Below are 15,929 nucleotides of genomic sequence, written 5' to 3' on the forward strand. Positions count from 1 at the left end.
CTTTTCATCCATTCGAGGAAGGGGGGGGGAAGAGGCCTGCAGTCTGGAAAGCCTTGTGGAGGAAACATAATCTATACACAAGCTGCACACAACAAGATGGCTGGGCAAAACAAATTTTTGCCTGGAGCAGCAAACGAGCTTCCGTCCTGTGATCTGAAGCCCAAAGACCAGACTCCAATTTCTCTCTCTCTCTCAGCCCGCCTGGTCCCCGCTGCATGCGCGGCTCGTGGCCTGCAAGCCGAGAGGATAAATGGGCCTTTCTTGAGCCAGGTAGGCACTGTTTGTACCTTGCGCACGCACATCCTTCTCAAAGGAATATTGTTACCAGAGGCTCTCTGTGCCTCGGAGATTGCAGGGAGAAATGTACAGCATGGTAACCGGCCTCTCCTCGCTGTTCCGTTCCAGATGGCACAGCCTCCGGGAGGGAGTTCGGACTCAGCAGATCTTGTTCACGAGTCCCGGCGAGCTTCAATTTCAGTTCCAGCCGATGGCTAATTTTATTGGGTCGCTGATGCAGGCTATTGATTTCAAGGCGGATTTAAAAGTCTCACAAAGCCGCCGGGAAACAGCAGCGTGTATTTAAATCCCATATGTTGATTAAAGCTGTCAAGGGTCACAGGCACAATTATACATGCAAAGTTAAACGTGTTCTGTCCCCAGGTTCTCAAAGGCTGTGATTAGTGAGTGGCCCTGGCTAAAATCAGAGGGCAACAAGAAAGGGAGGGGGTTGATTTTGCTGCTGATTTAAGACACTTAATGGCAGGGGGGTTATCTCAGGAGTGCCTTTTGCCCGTGTCCAAAGGTACTTGGACTAAGCAGTAATCCAGTGAGTAAGAACCAGGGCTTATACGCTGGGAGGGGAAGGGTGGGGAGAGAAGAGTGACGTGGGTCTCAACTTTGTGAAGTGGTTAAGAGCCTCAGCCTTTAATCTGGAAAATCAGGTTTGATTCCGCACTCCTCCACATGCAGCCAGCTTGGCGACCTTGGGCTAGTCACAGTCTTATTAGTGCTGCTCTCACTGAGCAGTTCTCTCAGAGCTCTCTTAGCCCCACCTACCTCATAGGGTGTATGTTGAGGGGAGAGGAAGAGAAGGAGATTATCAGCAGCTTTGAGATTCCTTTGGATAAATAACACCCCAAATTTCTTCTTCAGGTACTTTTGCTCTACGCAGAGCCCCTCTAGATGGAGGCCAGGCTATGTACTTAGCCTACAGTTGCCAACCACCAGGTCGAACCTGAAGATCTCCCACTATTACAACTGTTGTTCACATGACTAAGATCGGTTCCCCCTGGAGAAAAGGATTGCTTTGGAGGGAGGGCTCTATGGTATTATACCAGGGGTAGTCAAACTGCGGTCTTCCAGATGTCCATGGAATGCTGGCAGGGGCTCATGGGAATTGTAGGACATCGGGAGGGCCGCAGTTTGACTACCCCTGTATTATACCCTGCTGGGGTAAGGCTCCACCCCCAAAATCCACAGGTATTTCCCAACACAGAGCTGATAACCCTAAGAAGAGTTGGGTTTTATGCTCTGCTTTTCATTACCCAAAAGGGTCTCAAAATGGCTTACGATTGCCTTTCCTTCCTCTCCCTACAACAAACCCACAGCCTCAGGGCTTTGCCTGCCCCCAAAGGTACAACTTTCTGTACAGGAGCCGTTTGCAGAGCAAGTGAAGAGCTTGGGAGTGCTCGTGGCCTCAGCCTTGTTGTTGCAGTGGCCAAAAAAACTTTCTATATTGTCAGCATCCAGTTCCCCAACTCCTCCCTTTCCAGGAGTCAATTGACTGGGCCGTGTTAGTCTATGCTTTTATGACCTCACGGTTGGACTCCTGTAGCTCGCTGCAGTGTGATCTGCTCTTGAGAACAGCCTAGAAATTGCACCTGGCTCAGAATGTAGCCCCTCAATGGGAATATCTCCTGCCTGGCTGCCGACAGCGACTCTGGCTCCCTAACCGGTTATGATGTTGGTCCATAGTCAGCGGAGGATCCTCAGGATGTGTCTGATCAGAGATGGACGGAATCCTGACAAACAGCCGTGGCAGATGATCTATGATAGCACCTGTGAGTTCCCCAAAATCCCTCCAGCCAAAATCTCATCAACACATTTGAGGCTGGTATTGAATCTGTTCTCTGTCCCCAAACTGTAGCTTTTTTAGTCCCCCAGTAGCCTACTCAAAATAGGCCCTGTTGACCTCCTACTAATTCGCAGAGAAAAACACTAGTGACAGCAAAATATTCAGGAAGAATTACTTTATTGTGTATTAAAATTGTCTCGAAATCCCTGTTGTATCCTATGGTGAACTTTCTCCACTTTCTTTTGTATTAACCACTCTCTTTTAAAATGCCTTAGAAAAATGAAATCGTTTCTGTATGATTTTGTTGCTCTACATGGTTCTATAAAATACCAGTTTGGCATATAAAGCTTTGATAGAAATCTGATACATTTTTTAATATATTGAAAAACACAACCATCTAAAGAGAGAACACAGGTATCAGAATTCTATTTGGTTTTCTCCAGGGAAAATCATAAGGTTATGCTTTGTGCCTCGAAATTCTCATAAAAGTCTACTCTAAAAATTTTATTAGGACAATTGTATAAAACCACTCAGTTAAAAACTAATATTACTCAGATTTGATACCATAATTTTGCTTAACATCACAATCTTTTTTTGGGATACAGTACATTTTAAAGGGTACATAAATCTCAAGCAATATATATCAGTTTAAAGCATGTGATAGCCTTTTCAGACATTTTAATTTGTTCTTCTACTTGAAGAGATACAGAGTTTTGTTTTATTTGTACAGTTCATGTATTCAGAATGTCCCAGGTATTTGTGCAAAAAAATCAGTATGCATTACCAATAACTCCTCTTGATTCGGGTTAGTCATATTGTCACATGGGTCAGTGTGGAGTAGTGGTTAAGAGCAGCAGGATTTTCCACTCCTCCACATGCAACCAGCTGGGTGACCTTGGGCCAGTCACAGTTCTCTCAGAGCTCTCTCAGCCCCACCTCCCTCACAAGGTGCCTGTTGTGGGAAGAGGAAGGTGATTATAAGCCATTTTGAGATTCTTTAAGGTAAATGAAAGCAGGGTACTGAAAACGAACTCTTCTAATATGAGCTATTAGTATTCAATACCTTGCTTTCATTCTACCACAATCAGTGATCAGTAGACCTAGAATCATAGTATCACAGAGCTGGAAGGGACCTCCAGGGTCATCTAGTCCAACCCCCTGCACAATGCAGGAAATATCTGCCCCATAGTCACCCCAGTTTCCTGCACAAGTGATCCCTGGCAGTCAAATGAGACATTCAAAACTCTTATTGTCCCTTAATGCGGAAATGACTACTTTTCTCCATAACTAAAACTGAATTAGCCCTGACATGGATAGCCTAGGATAGCCCAACCTTGTCAGATCCCAGAAGCTAGGTAAGGTCAATCCTGGCTGGTATTTGGACAGGAGACCTCCAGAGAATATCAGAGACACGGCATGGAGGCAGGCAATGGCAATCTAGCTCAGAATGCCTCTTGCCTCGAAACTGAATATCTTTAATTTCTACGAATTATTCCCATTTTCCAGCAGGCTTTTGATCTATCTCCGAACCACCACTTCTCACCTGTCTCAATAGCCTCTTACTGGGGTGACTAAGTCAGCTCACACACATTCTGCTACCTGAGTAGACTAGGCCTGTATTCCAGTCTATAGCTTTCAATGCGACTTAGGTAATTACTTTTTCTGGATGTGTTTTTAAGCTCCCCCCACCCCAGCCTTGCAACTAATTGCTTAATTCCATTTAGTCCTTCTTCTTTAAACAATTTTTAAGTGTATCTTTTAAAAACCTGCCAGCCTTCACATTTATAAAATGGCCATTTTCTGGAACTGTAAGTTATAGCTCTGTGCTGGTTTTATATCCCTGGGGCCACCGTTTCAATGCCTTGAGTTGTTAAGCCAGATAAGAACATAAGAGGCAGGATCAGATGAGTAGTTCATCTAGACCTGTACTATAATTCACACCTGCTGCCCTGGAAGTGGGGGTGGGCAGGTCTCCCACTATAGTGGGTGGACTCCCAGTCTGGTCCCCAAATTCCCCACATTGCTCAACAGGTTGGCAAGGATAGGGGGGAGGGCTCGTTAGCATCACACAATCACGCAATGCCGCTGCCAGCCCGCAACGGGAAGTGATGTTATCACACTGGTATGGCACTCAAAAGTTCATCCAAAATGGTTTAAGCCTGGAGCAGGCTTTCTCAACCAGGATATAGCCAATGATGATTTGCATATTGATATGACGTAGTGACAAAGCCAAAGCAGCAAGAAAGGAAATCTAGAGTTCAAAGATCCTATCTACCTAAAGTTGCTAGCCTGACAGGAAAGGTAATGTTCAGGAGTCACTCTAGTGAAATCGTGACACCGCTAGTGACAGAAATATCGCTTTCAGTGTGATCTATTAAGTGAAGTCATTGCACAAGAGCAACCATAGAGTTATGTGTGAATGCCAGAGCATCACCTCTAGGGGGTGATATCACTTCCAAGTTGCTCTGAAAGTGATGTCATCATCTTACCATCACCAGAGATTTTCCTCCCTCGTGTCCCCCTGGTGGCCCAGCAGTGAAAGAGGTTCTGCTGGTGGGAGGTCTCCTTCTAATGAAATCCAAAAGACCTATCGGTTCTGTATCCACCATGTCACATTCTCCTGCCAATTTATTGCTTTATTTAATTTCTCCCCAGCCTTTCCCAGCAATGGGGACCCCAAGCGGCTTACATCATATTCCTCTCTTCCTTTTTACCATCACATCATCCTTCAAAAAGTACCCAGTTAGCACCTTGAACGGTAGAATTTGGAGAACAAGAAGGAACATTTTCATACACGAATGCTTACCGTTGTGGTTTAGGTGACCTTCCATGATCGGGGTGCTTTACAGTGGAAGCAAAACTGGAGTCAGGTTCCTGCCCCATTGGACTTTACATCCCGAAGCATCCATCTTTCTCTTTGATGGCTTTCTTCCAGATTCTGTTCTCCTGAAATTTCCCACGTGATTCGAACAGATTTACTGTAGGGTAGAAAAACAGCTGTGATGAAGGCCAAACAAATTAAGGGAACAGCCCCCAGCTCACTTACCAGGGAGTAAATCCGGTTCAGCTCCAGAGGATTTGCTTCCAAGATAACACACTTAGGGCTGCAAATCCCTCAAGAAACCTCCCAGGCATCGATGTTGTCTTGTTCTTAGGGTGTAAAGAAGTACATGTTATCTGCTATCATTCCTGGCGGTGCATGTACACATGACCAAGATCAGTTCCCAGATTCATTCATGTATTCTGCATGCTTCCACTTTTCAGTCTGGGGGGGTTCTTGAAGAGCACCAGTGGTCTGGAGATGGAGGAGGGGAGGGCGAGTTTCCATACTTTGTCAGAATTCCAGTAATATGTCGAGCCGTTGACCCCTGCGTGACTTAGCTTTATCCCAGAAGGATAATGTTTGGCAGTCAGCTACTGCTGGGCGGAAAGCTTTTAACAGTTGGCAGAAGAAGCACCATCCATCTTTCTGCCTTGAGTAGTTTCAATCTTGCTGCCTCATGGAGAGATTTGGAGCTCTCCCCGCTGCAGAGAGGAAGCGATGCTGATGTTCAGATATATATCTTACCCTCCACCCAAAGGCACTTCTGCTGCTTCTCCCAGACATCCGACACCGAATTAATAAAACCGTTTACCAAGATATTAGCCTGCATGGTCAGAGAGATGTATGTTGGCGAGAATGTGGCCAGGCTGTTCCATTTTGACCCAAACCCACCCCAAGTGAGTTACGAAGCCTTTCTTCTGCCCCTTCTAACTCTTAGGAAATACTGCTTTAGGTTTCAAATCCTGTTTTTAGAAAAATCTGCCTGACCTAGATAGCCCAACTCTGAATGTCTCTTGCTTGAAAACTTCACAGAATCGCCATAAATCAGCTGTGGTTTGAGAGAAAATAAATAAATATTTCTTAAATGCCAATCCTAATCTGAGCAGTGACCAACACAAATCTGTAAGAGATCTTTGACAAGGTGGTAAGGTGTCTCTACAAGGAATACTGAGAACCTGGATGAGGTAAAAATGGAAATACGGTGTTCTGAGGAGGAAAAAATGTAATTACAATGTTCTGAGGGGAATACTACAATGATGTGCAGTGTATAGTGTGGTTTTTATTAAGTCCCAAAGGCCACGCAGAAGCAGAATAAAACATTTTTATAAAATTGGCAATCTATGTGAAGTCTTGGCATACATCATTCCATTTAAAATAATAGTTTTAGGGTTAGAATTTAAGTGGATTATACATAGGACAGTCTAATTAGAAAGGACAATAGAGTGACACCCTTCTAAATCATTTTAAGCCAGCGGGTTTAGGGGTCTAACTCAGTTTAGGACTGCACTGTTCAAATACCAAATTCTACACAAAGAGTATATGAGGCGGGAGAATGTTCTGGACCATACCAGAGAAAGATGGTTGGAACATTTCTAATTCTAAATTACAATCTTAACCACAGTCCAATATATGCCTTCATAATTTGAAATTGTCACGTTGAAGAGCGCTAACCTAGACTTCTCCCTAAATGATTAGCTTTTTGCGTTTAAGGGATTTTCTTTACCTTGCTGAGTAAATTGTACAGTCCAGAAACAGTTTTACCTCGTATCTCCTATTTCGTAGCGCAGGCTTCTGTCAGGACATGAGAAGATATTCAGAAGCTGCTCTAAGAGGGACAATCGCTGCCTGAAATATACAACCTCCTCGTGGGTGGTAATGAATTTCAGAATAACAAAGGGGAGGAAAATTGTCCTATTTCCCTAGTATAAACATGAGTCATTGTAAATCCAGGTGACAACTGCCTTTTTATATCCCTCACAGCAACATCCATCAGTGGCTTTTTAAACTATGCTCAGCAAAAAGATATGTTGTGCAGCCAGAATCTATTAATTCTTCTCATCAATTTTCCTGAAGCTCCTAACTATAGCATGGTAGAAAATTACTCTCTGAAACAATTAATTCTCACATCGCAGCTGAATTGGAACCTTGTGATTTAGTGCTCTCTTGTTCTTCCATTATGGGCTTCAAAGGTAAGGGGGAGAGGGGAGGAAATGCTGTTCTGGAAACATAACCATTCCACCAAAGGACTACCCAAAGGTCAATGTCCATTTTTATCGAGCTTTTATCACAACTGTGAAAGTATCTGTTACCGAAGAGGCAATTCCTTAAAAATTATTTCAGTGTCTTTTATTGACCAGCCATCTGGAGAGACTGAAGATCACAGAAAGTCAGCAGTTCTATTTTAAATAAGGGAACGGTTATGCGTGGAACATAAAACCAGTCATCTCCAATGATGCATCAGCTTGCTTTAATCTGCTGCTCCTCAGCTTGTGAACTTGTGGAAGCCCTCAGTTTCAAGCAAACCTATGGAATGAGCTCCCCGAAGAGATCAGGGCCCTGCCAGAACTTCCACAATTCCGCAGGGCCTGCAAGAGGGAGCTCTTCCACCAGGCATTTGCTTGAGGCTGACTGACCCATAAGAGCTAAAGGGAGTGGTCTCCCAGGCTGAGAGGTCAAACCTACCAAGGGAGTGTCAAAGTTATTGTTGAAATACTGTTCTAGTTGTTCTAGTTGGTATGTTATTGTTATTGTTATACTGATATTGATAGCGTTCTATGTATATGTTCCAAAATGTTTTATGTAAACCGCCCAGAGCCATAGGGAAGGGCGGTATAAAAACATGAATGAATGAATGAATGAATGAATGAATGAATGAATGAATGAATGAATGAATGAATGAATGAATGAATGAATGAATGAGAATGTGACTTCAGTGGACTTAGAAGGGCGTAGTTTTGCTTAAGACTGCACTGTTCTGATCCATCTGCAAGGTAGATGCCCCCCCCCCCATGGCTTGCATGGTTCAGAAGCTAAGTGGGGTTATTATTTGATTGGTACTTGGATGGGAGACCACCAAGGAAGTCCAGAGGCAGGCAACGGCAAGCTACCTCTGAACATCTCTTGCCTTGAAAGCCCTGAGGGGTTGCCATACATACACCACCACCATGATTTCCCTGCCTCAGGCAAAACAATACAGAGCTGTGGAAATACATTGGGGGAATGTGACTTGCTCGAGGAAAGGGCATCTGGCTCACTGACCCTTGAGCACAGTCCTTAGAGACTGTATTTATCCACTACGAAGACAAGAAGACAGAGATCCTGGACTTTTCAGTAGTTATTTCAGAAATTTCAGCTTGTCGGGTGGGAAAGAGGCATCCATTGAAATTCTGTCTCCTTCACATCCAGGAAAAGCACTCAAGTCCTTCCACTGCTTTGCATCAGCCACAGTTGCCCCTTTTCTTTCTTCCAGAGCGCCATTAAAGCTGTTGGCAGAGTTTCAATGTGCAGAGAGAGCGGGTGACTTCAAGAATAAAATTGATTTTATTCAGAAGAGAAACAGCCATGTGTCGAAAGAGGAGAGAAAAGACCTGCTAGCTGTTGTCTGCAGTCATTCTTCTGTTCAACTGCTGTTCTGTTGGCAAGCAGGGAGGAAGTGTGCTCAAAAAGCAGGACATTTCCTGTTGAGCCAATTAGAACACTGGAGGAGATCATTTGAAAATCATCAGGAAGTTCTTGCCCTATCTATGCTACATATGCATCTCCTCCAATGCCTCCTGCAGGACATCCTCCATATCCTGCTCAATTATGCACACTGCAAATCTTGCATATTCCAACTGAACATGGGTGAGCAAACTTTTATAATTAAATAGCCCAACTTAGTCAAAATTCAGAGCAAGAGATGAACAGAAATGGTGGGAAGACCAGCTGGCAGGCCAGAACGGGTGATTTAAACCTCCCTCCTGCTGTAGCTCACCGAATCCCCATTTGTTACTGGCGTGGCAGGGGACCCTCGGGAAAAGCCTAGGGGGCAGAATGAAAGGCAGGATTGGCAGAAATTACTGTTGTCCACCATAAACAGAAATGGTTTTCTGAAGGAGGAATGGCATGATTGGTATACATTAGACTTGCCAGGTCCACCAGGCTACTGCTGGGGGGCATACCAATGTGTACACAGGAAGTTTGTCAGACACAGCCTGGCAACCAGCAAGACACCAAAAGGACAAGAACTTGGGGTAAAACCATAGAGTATCTGATAGTTCCTAGAGGGGAGTGACACCACTTCCAGGTTTTTGCCGGAAGTGACATCATTCCATTGCCAATGTCCATTTTATTTACATTAGTTTTCTCCAGCCAGCCAAAGTGGCAGCAGGGAGAAATAGCGAACCAGGTGTGAATAATGCCCTGCCCCTCACAGGAGCTAAGCAGACCTAATGCACAGCCCTAGAAATGTCCACCTATCATGGTATCAATCACGAGGCAGCATCTACAGTACAATTTGATTTATCTGTATCAACTGGGCTTACATCCAAAGCAGGAGAAAAGTCATAATATTGCTAAATGGAGGGCTATTTATACATGGAATGATCCAGCAAGCGTAAGCATTTAGAGCTCTCATTTAATTTAGTGGGGAAACTATGCAAGAATCTAAATTGCTATCAATATGATGGAAAAGTGCTCGGTTGCAGGTGGATTAGGCATGTGGTGTTTTGTCAATAAGCAGGAGATTTGTGCCAAGGTTATTAGTGATTTCCTAGCCTGGGTTTCCTTGGAAGCTTATAAAGGTGCCTTCTGTAAGAGAGTAAGGGCAGTTTAGCATCCTATGTCAATAGCTTTCCCATTGCTACACATCTTCCCCTGCCATATGTGTTGGCAGAGTTGGAATTTGCAAAGGAAAGGAGCACCAGGCTGCTTAAGGAATAAAATAGCTTTATTATGAAGGGAAATAATTTTGGACAGAAAGAAGACAGGATGATTTTGATAGGCTCGAGAAGTGGGCTAAACTGAATACAATGACATTCAATAGGGACAAATGTGAAGTTCTGCATTTGGGTAGGAAAAACCATAGACACCAATATAGGATGGGGGAGACTTGACTTGGCAGTAGTATGCGAAAAAGTATCTAGGAGACTTAGTAGACTATACAATGAACATGAGTCAGCAGTGTGACTCAGTGGCTAAAAAGGCAAATGGGATTTTGGGCTGTATCAAACGGAGTATCGTGTCCAGATCACGGGAGGTGATGGCACCACTTTATTGTGCTCTGGTTAGGATTCACTTGGAGTACTGTGTACAGTTTGGGGCACCCCAGTTGAAGAGGGATGTAGACAAACTGGAGCATGTCCAGAGGAGGGCAACAAAGATGGTGAGGGGTTTGGAGACCAAGACGTATGAAGAAAGGTTGGGGGAGCTTGGTCTGTTTAGTCTGGAGAGGAGACAACTAAGAGGGGATCTGATAACCGTCTTCCAGTATTTAAAAGGCTGCCATGTAGAGGATGGAGCACAGTTGTTCTGTCTTGCCCTGGACGGATGGACCAGAACCGATAGGATGAAATTAATTCAAAAGAAATTCCGTCTAAACATCCGGAAGAAGTTCCTGACAGTTAGAGCGGTTTCTCAGTGGAACAGGCTTCCTCGGGAGGTGGTGGGTTCTCCATCTTTGGAGATTTTTAAACAGAGGCTGGATAGCCATCTGACGGAGAGGCTGATTCTGTGAAGGCAAAGGGGTAGCAGGTTACAGTGGATGAGCGATTGGGATGTGAGTTCCTGCACAGTGCAGGGGGTTGGACTCGATGACCCAGGAGGTCCCTTTTAACTTATGATTCTAAGATAGGAGACCTGCCTATCTAACTGTTATCAGCAGTCATTCTGTCTGTTGGTTCTGGTGGCCAGCCAGGAAGAAGTATCTTCAGGGAGCAGGAAGTCTCCCATTGAACCTATCAGGACATGGGATGAAATAATTTGAAAAATAACAGGAATTCCCTGATCTAATTATGTTAAATCCACATCTCCTCCAATTCCCCCTGCAGGAGACTCTTTATATTCTGCTCATTATGCACACTGCAGATCTTGCATATTCTAAGTACCCTGAATACTGACTGAGGCTTTGAATAAGCCTACTAAGGAAACAGCTCTCTGAAACATGCAGGGGAAATCCAGGACAGTTTTCCAGTGATCTGCTTATTTGTGCTCTAGGACAGGGGTAGTCAACCTGTGGTCCTCCAGATGTTCATGGACTACAATTCCCATGAGCCCCCCCCCCCCAATTATGTGTTTCGTTGACTACCCTTGCTCTAGGAGGCACTTTTTGCTGATATGCTTAAAAAAATACCATAATCTGAAGATACTAGATCCAAATATTCTGTTTACCAAACTGGATCCAAATAGTATGCATATCAAATTAAAACAAATTCAAATAGCTGGACTCAGTCAGGCCAAAATGAGAAAATTCAGAAAATTCAGATTCCTAGATAGACTTGTGGCAAGAGGTGATTTGGGCCCTACAGGCTTCCATTGCTCGACTGGAAGGAATGAAATTAGTCCTTTATTTCTCATTTGTTTTACCTGGTCAAAAGCAAAGAAGAGGAGTTGTCTCTGGATATAAGACAGGGATGCAAGGGGGGGTGAGACACCTAATCCCCCCCCCAATTACGTGTTTCATTTATACTCTTCCTTTCACCACAACGGAGACTCAAAGCAGCTTATGGCTTTCTCATTTCCTACATTTATTCTCAAAACCAACCTGTTAGGTGGGCTGAGAATATGTGACTGGCCCAGAGCCTTCCAAGACGTTTCCATGGAAGAGTGGGGGATTTGAATCTGGGTCTCCCAGCTCCTACTCTGACATGCTAACCACTGACTAGATCACAATGAGCACAATAAAATAAATATATTCTGCCCTCTCACAGGAGCCAGTGGTTTCAAAGGTGTCTGCTGCAGCCTGATTGGATAGCTCACTGCAGGATCCACAAGGGATCCAGTCGGTTTGAATTAATTGGAAGCCTGCATCCTTTGAAATCCCCTTTGTTTGGTTATGTGCATATTGGGTTTTTTTTTCCTGGGGTTTAAGTACAGTTTTGTACCATGAACAGATCACAATAAAGAGCTGAAAGATTCATAGAATCAGAGGATCACAGAGTTGGAAGGGACCCCTGAATCATCTAGTCCAACCCCCTGCACTATGCAGGACACTCACAACCCTAACACTCACCCACTGTAACCTGCCGCCCCCTTGAGCCTTCACAGAATCAGCCTCTCCATCAGATGGCTATCCAGCCTCTGTTTAAAAATTTCCAAAGATGGAGAACCCATCACCTCCCGAGGAAGCCTGTTCCACTGAGAACTTTCAGTGCTTCCGCGTTCCTTGACAAGTAGCAATTTCAAGTCTTTCCTATTTTCTGCCAGTAATGGAATGTCATCTGCATATCTCAAACTGTTAATGTTCCTTCCAAGAATTTTCACTCCACTTTCACATAAAATTAATCCAGCTTTCCTTTTGATATGTTCTGCATATAGATTGAACAGAGATATAAAATACATAAATTAAAGTAAAGTAACCAAAAATCAGAGTAACTCATTACAATGGTTTAAATTAATTTGATCTGTCTTCTCAGGATCTCATCATACAGACATATATTAGAAACTTGTATTGCCTGGTAGACAATCATCTGTCTTACCCCCTGTCCATATTATAGTATCCGAATGGCAGCTCTGATCATGGATGAGTCCTTTGTTCTACTTCAATTGCCAGATCTGTGAAATGACCTGTGGGGGTGGGTGGATATTTGTATCAGCCCGCTTTTGCCTTTTCCAGGAACCAGATAGCTCAGAAATGTTGCCACTGTTGACAACACAAATGCTGATTCTAATACTAAGCGAATTCTGGCACAAACCGTGTTCCAGAATTATAACACCACTGGACAGCTCCCCATCAGTGAGGTTTATGACCCATAATTTCCTGTTACACGGTATAACACGGTCTCTCGTGCAACTGCTGAATAAATTGAGGGAAGCATCATACACTTGCCTTTACAGATTCTGTTGGATAAACCTTATAGAAACAGGGGATAACATCTGTAATTAATATGTGTGTATTTAACTATTTACCTCCTTTCTCCTCTGTTGTGGGGAGAGGAAGGGAAGGCGATAGTAAGCTGCTTTGAGGGTCCTTCAGGCAGTGAAAAGCAGGGTACAAAAACAACACTTCTTATTATTCAATGGCACTTACAATATTCTCCCGGCCTCAATTTTATGTTCACAATGACCCTGTGTGGTATAGATTCAAATGGGTAGCCGTGTTGGTCTGAAGTAGCACAATAAAATCAGAGTCCAGTAGCACCTTTGAGGAAGAGTACTTGCACTCAAAAGCTCACGCCCTGAATAAATCTTTGTTGGTCTTAAAGGTGCCACTGGACCCTGTGTGGTATATTTAGCTAAGAGTGTGTGACCAGCACAAGGGCTGCACAGGATGGAGAGAGTTGACAAAGAAAGTTTTTTTATCCCTCTTCCCAAATACTAGAACCCAATCGCATCCAATGTAGTGGATGGGCAGTAGACGAAAGGAAGTACTTATTGATACAGAGAGAGTTACACTGGTAACTTCCAGTCAACCTCTGAATCCCTGATCCAATTATGTGTTATTGTTGTCCCTGTAGAACAGGAGTGGCCAAACTGTGGCTCTCCAAATGTCCATGGAATACAGTTGCCAGGAGCCCTTGCTAACATGGCCAATTGACAGTGGCTTATGGTAACTGTAGTCCGTGGGCAGCTGGAGAATCCCCACTTACGCACAATGTTGGCGCTGGCCCGGCCCCCTCCTGGCCCTGGCCCGCTTTAAGGCCTCTGGTTGACCACAGCAAGGGATCTGTGATTTTCCAGCATTCCCCTTGTTGCTGTGGCTGCCATCAGCAGCCAGGCTGGACCACAACCATGCACAAGGAAGAGTTGTGCTATGGTGACCAGAAGGCTCTGTCGCTAAAAACATGCCCCCTGCCGTGATGCAGAAAGCAGTGGACCAGCTCTGCTGCTGAAATGCATCCCCCGTGGGCACAAAAGAAACAGCTGAGCATCCTGCTCCACCACAATGAATCAGCAGCGGCCCAGCATGGCGCATTCCCATGCATAATCAGTCACAAAGGAATCAGTTGGCCACTGAGTGAGACAACATGCTGGACTAGATGGACCACTGGTCTGATCCAGCAGGGCTCTTCTTTGATTCATATGTTCTTGTGTCCTTATTCTTTTTATCCTAAGAGTGCCTTATGGGTACCATCTCAGACTTCCTTACAAAAGCCCTGTAAGTTTGGCCAATGCTGTTATTGCCATATTACCAACCGAAGATGAAAGTTGTGCGAGAATACTCACAGAGGCTGGATCCAGACATCGTACGATTTTGTACTGTTGCCTCCTGTGCTTTCTTGTCCAGGCACGAAAATTCAGGAGACGAATAATTACAAAAGTGGGAGACCTTGTGATGTGGGGATTATACCTGAGATTCTATAATTCTATGATTCTGTGGCAGAGATGATAGTTGAACTAGGGAACCTTCAGCATCACAATACAGTAATTTTGGTTTAATTTGAAACAGTCCTCATTGATAGACTCTGTTTCTACTGCGAATCTGGCCATTGTTTCAGTCATTGTGTTGCTTTTTTGTCTTTTTTAAAATTCGGGCCAGGGCTGCTTCCATACCTCCGTGCCAGGAAAAACTTTCCCTGTTGAATGTCTCTGTAAGCATAGAAACAGGGACCGTTTGCTCTAGATTAGCGAGCAGAGGCTGGTTTGTTTGCAGCTTACAAATCAAGACCTGCTTCAAACTAGAAAGGAATCTTGGCTTTTTTCAGTTCAGGGCAAGTTTGGAGAAAACTGCAAATGTATATTCTTTCATCCCATTCAGTTTAGAGCCCACAACAGCTTGTTTGCCTGTCTGTTTACCGTTACTAGGTATTGTGCTGCTGATGTCAGACTCTTTCCCGTGGATCTTTTCCCAGTTGCTGCTTCCTTCTCCATCTATCAATTATTCCCTTGGCTGGCTCTATGATTTCAGGCAAATAATTATTGTATTGTTTTTTTTCAATGACGTGTGCCATCTGCAAGCCTAAAACACTCCAGTAAAAGTGAAATCCCCAGATCTTGGTGATAACTTTTTCATCATTTGCTCCCACTCTGATTTTTGTTATTTTTTATTTTATTTTATTGTAACTATGGCTATAGAATCCAGTTCTGCTTTCACCCCCACCAGCTTAAATTCAAGTCAGGTTTTCCAAACCATTCTTTGGCATACACTTTCAACACCTTTCTCCGAGTAACGTAGAAATGCATGTTGACTTCTTTATAACAGAGACGTTATGAACAACAGATGTCCTAAATCGGCATGCTAAAAAAGGCTACTCAGATGTTTTGATCAGCTACCTGAGGCACAGGGTTTATTTCTGGGAAAAAAGCAATGGTCCACTTCCACTGCCATCCTGAACAGTTGCAGCTTTCTGTAGGGTTGCCATATTTTGGAAAGCAAAAGAAGAGGACTATTTCCCAACTGACTACTTCAAGCAAGTGACCACTATGACAAATCTCATTTTGAATACCCCTGCTATTTAACCTGAGAGCATCGCTACTAACTAGGAATATTCCTAACCATCCAACCCAGAAAAGAGAACTTTTCCATCAGTTTTTTTTAAATAAAAGCCCAAAGGCATTACAAAAAAGGACAATTGGTAACACTAATTTTCTGAGTCTGCAAAAATCAATGGCCTCAGGAGGGTGTGATTGTGTAGGACTGAACGTTTTGCTATAGTTTGGCATGTGGATCACAGTGGGGAGGGCAGCCACCTAACATCATCCCCTAGCCAATTTGGTGTAGTGGTTAGGAGTGCCGACTTCTAATTTGGCGAGCTGGGCTTGATTCCCCGGTCCTCCCCATGCAACCAGCTGGGTGACCTTGGGCTCGCCACAGCCCTGATAAAGCTCTTCTTACAGAGCAGTAATATCAGGGCTCTCTCAGCCTCACCTCCCTCACAGGGTGTCTGTTGTGGGGAG

General features: G+C 44.1%; 1 long non-coding RNA gene across 1 annotated transcript in view; it reads left to right on the top strand.

Annotated features, from left to right (window-relative positions):
* The first annotated feature begins 249 nt into the window (after positions 1-249).
* The window catches only part of LOC143841859 (uncharacterized), a 47,997-nt gene continuing 32,317 nt past the window's right edge, over positions 250-15,929 (top strand). Inside the window, exon 1 of the long non-coding RNA XR_013232904.1 lies at positions 250-270. This is a non-coding gene — a long non-coding RNA (uncharacterized LOC143841859). The remainder of the gene's footprint in view (positions 271-15,929) is intronic.

Source organism: Paroedura picta, chromosome 7 (genome assembly GCF_049243985.1).
Source record: "Paroedura picta isolate Pp20150507F chromosome 7, Ppicta_v3.0, whole genome shotgun sequence".
Taxonomy (NCBI): Eukaryota; Metazoa; Chordata; class Lepidosauria; order Squamata; family Gekkonidae; genus Paroedura; species Paroedura picta.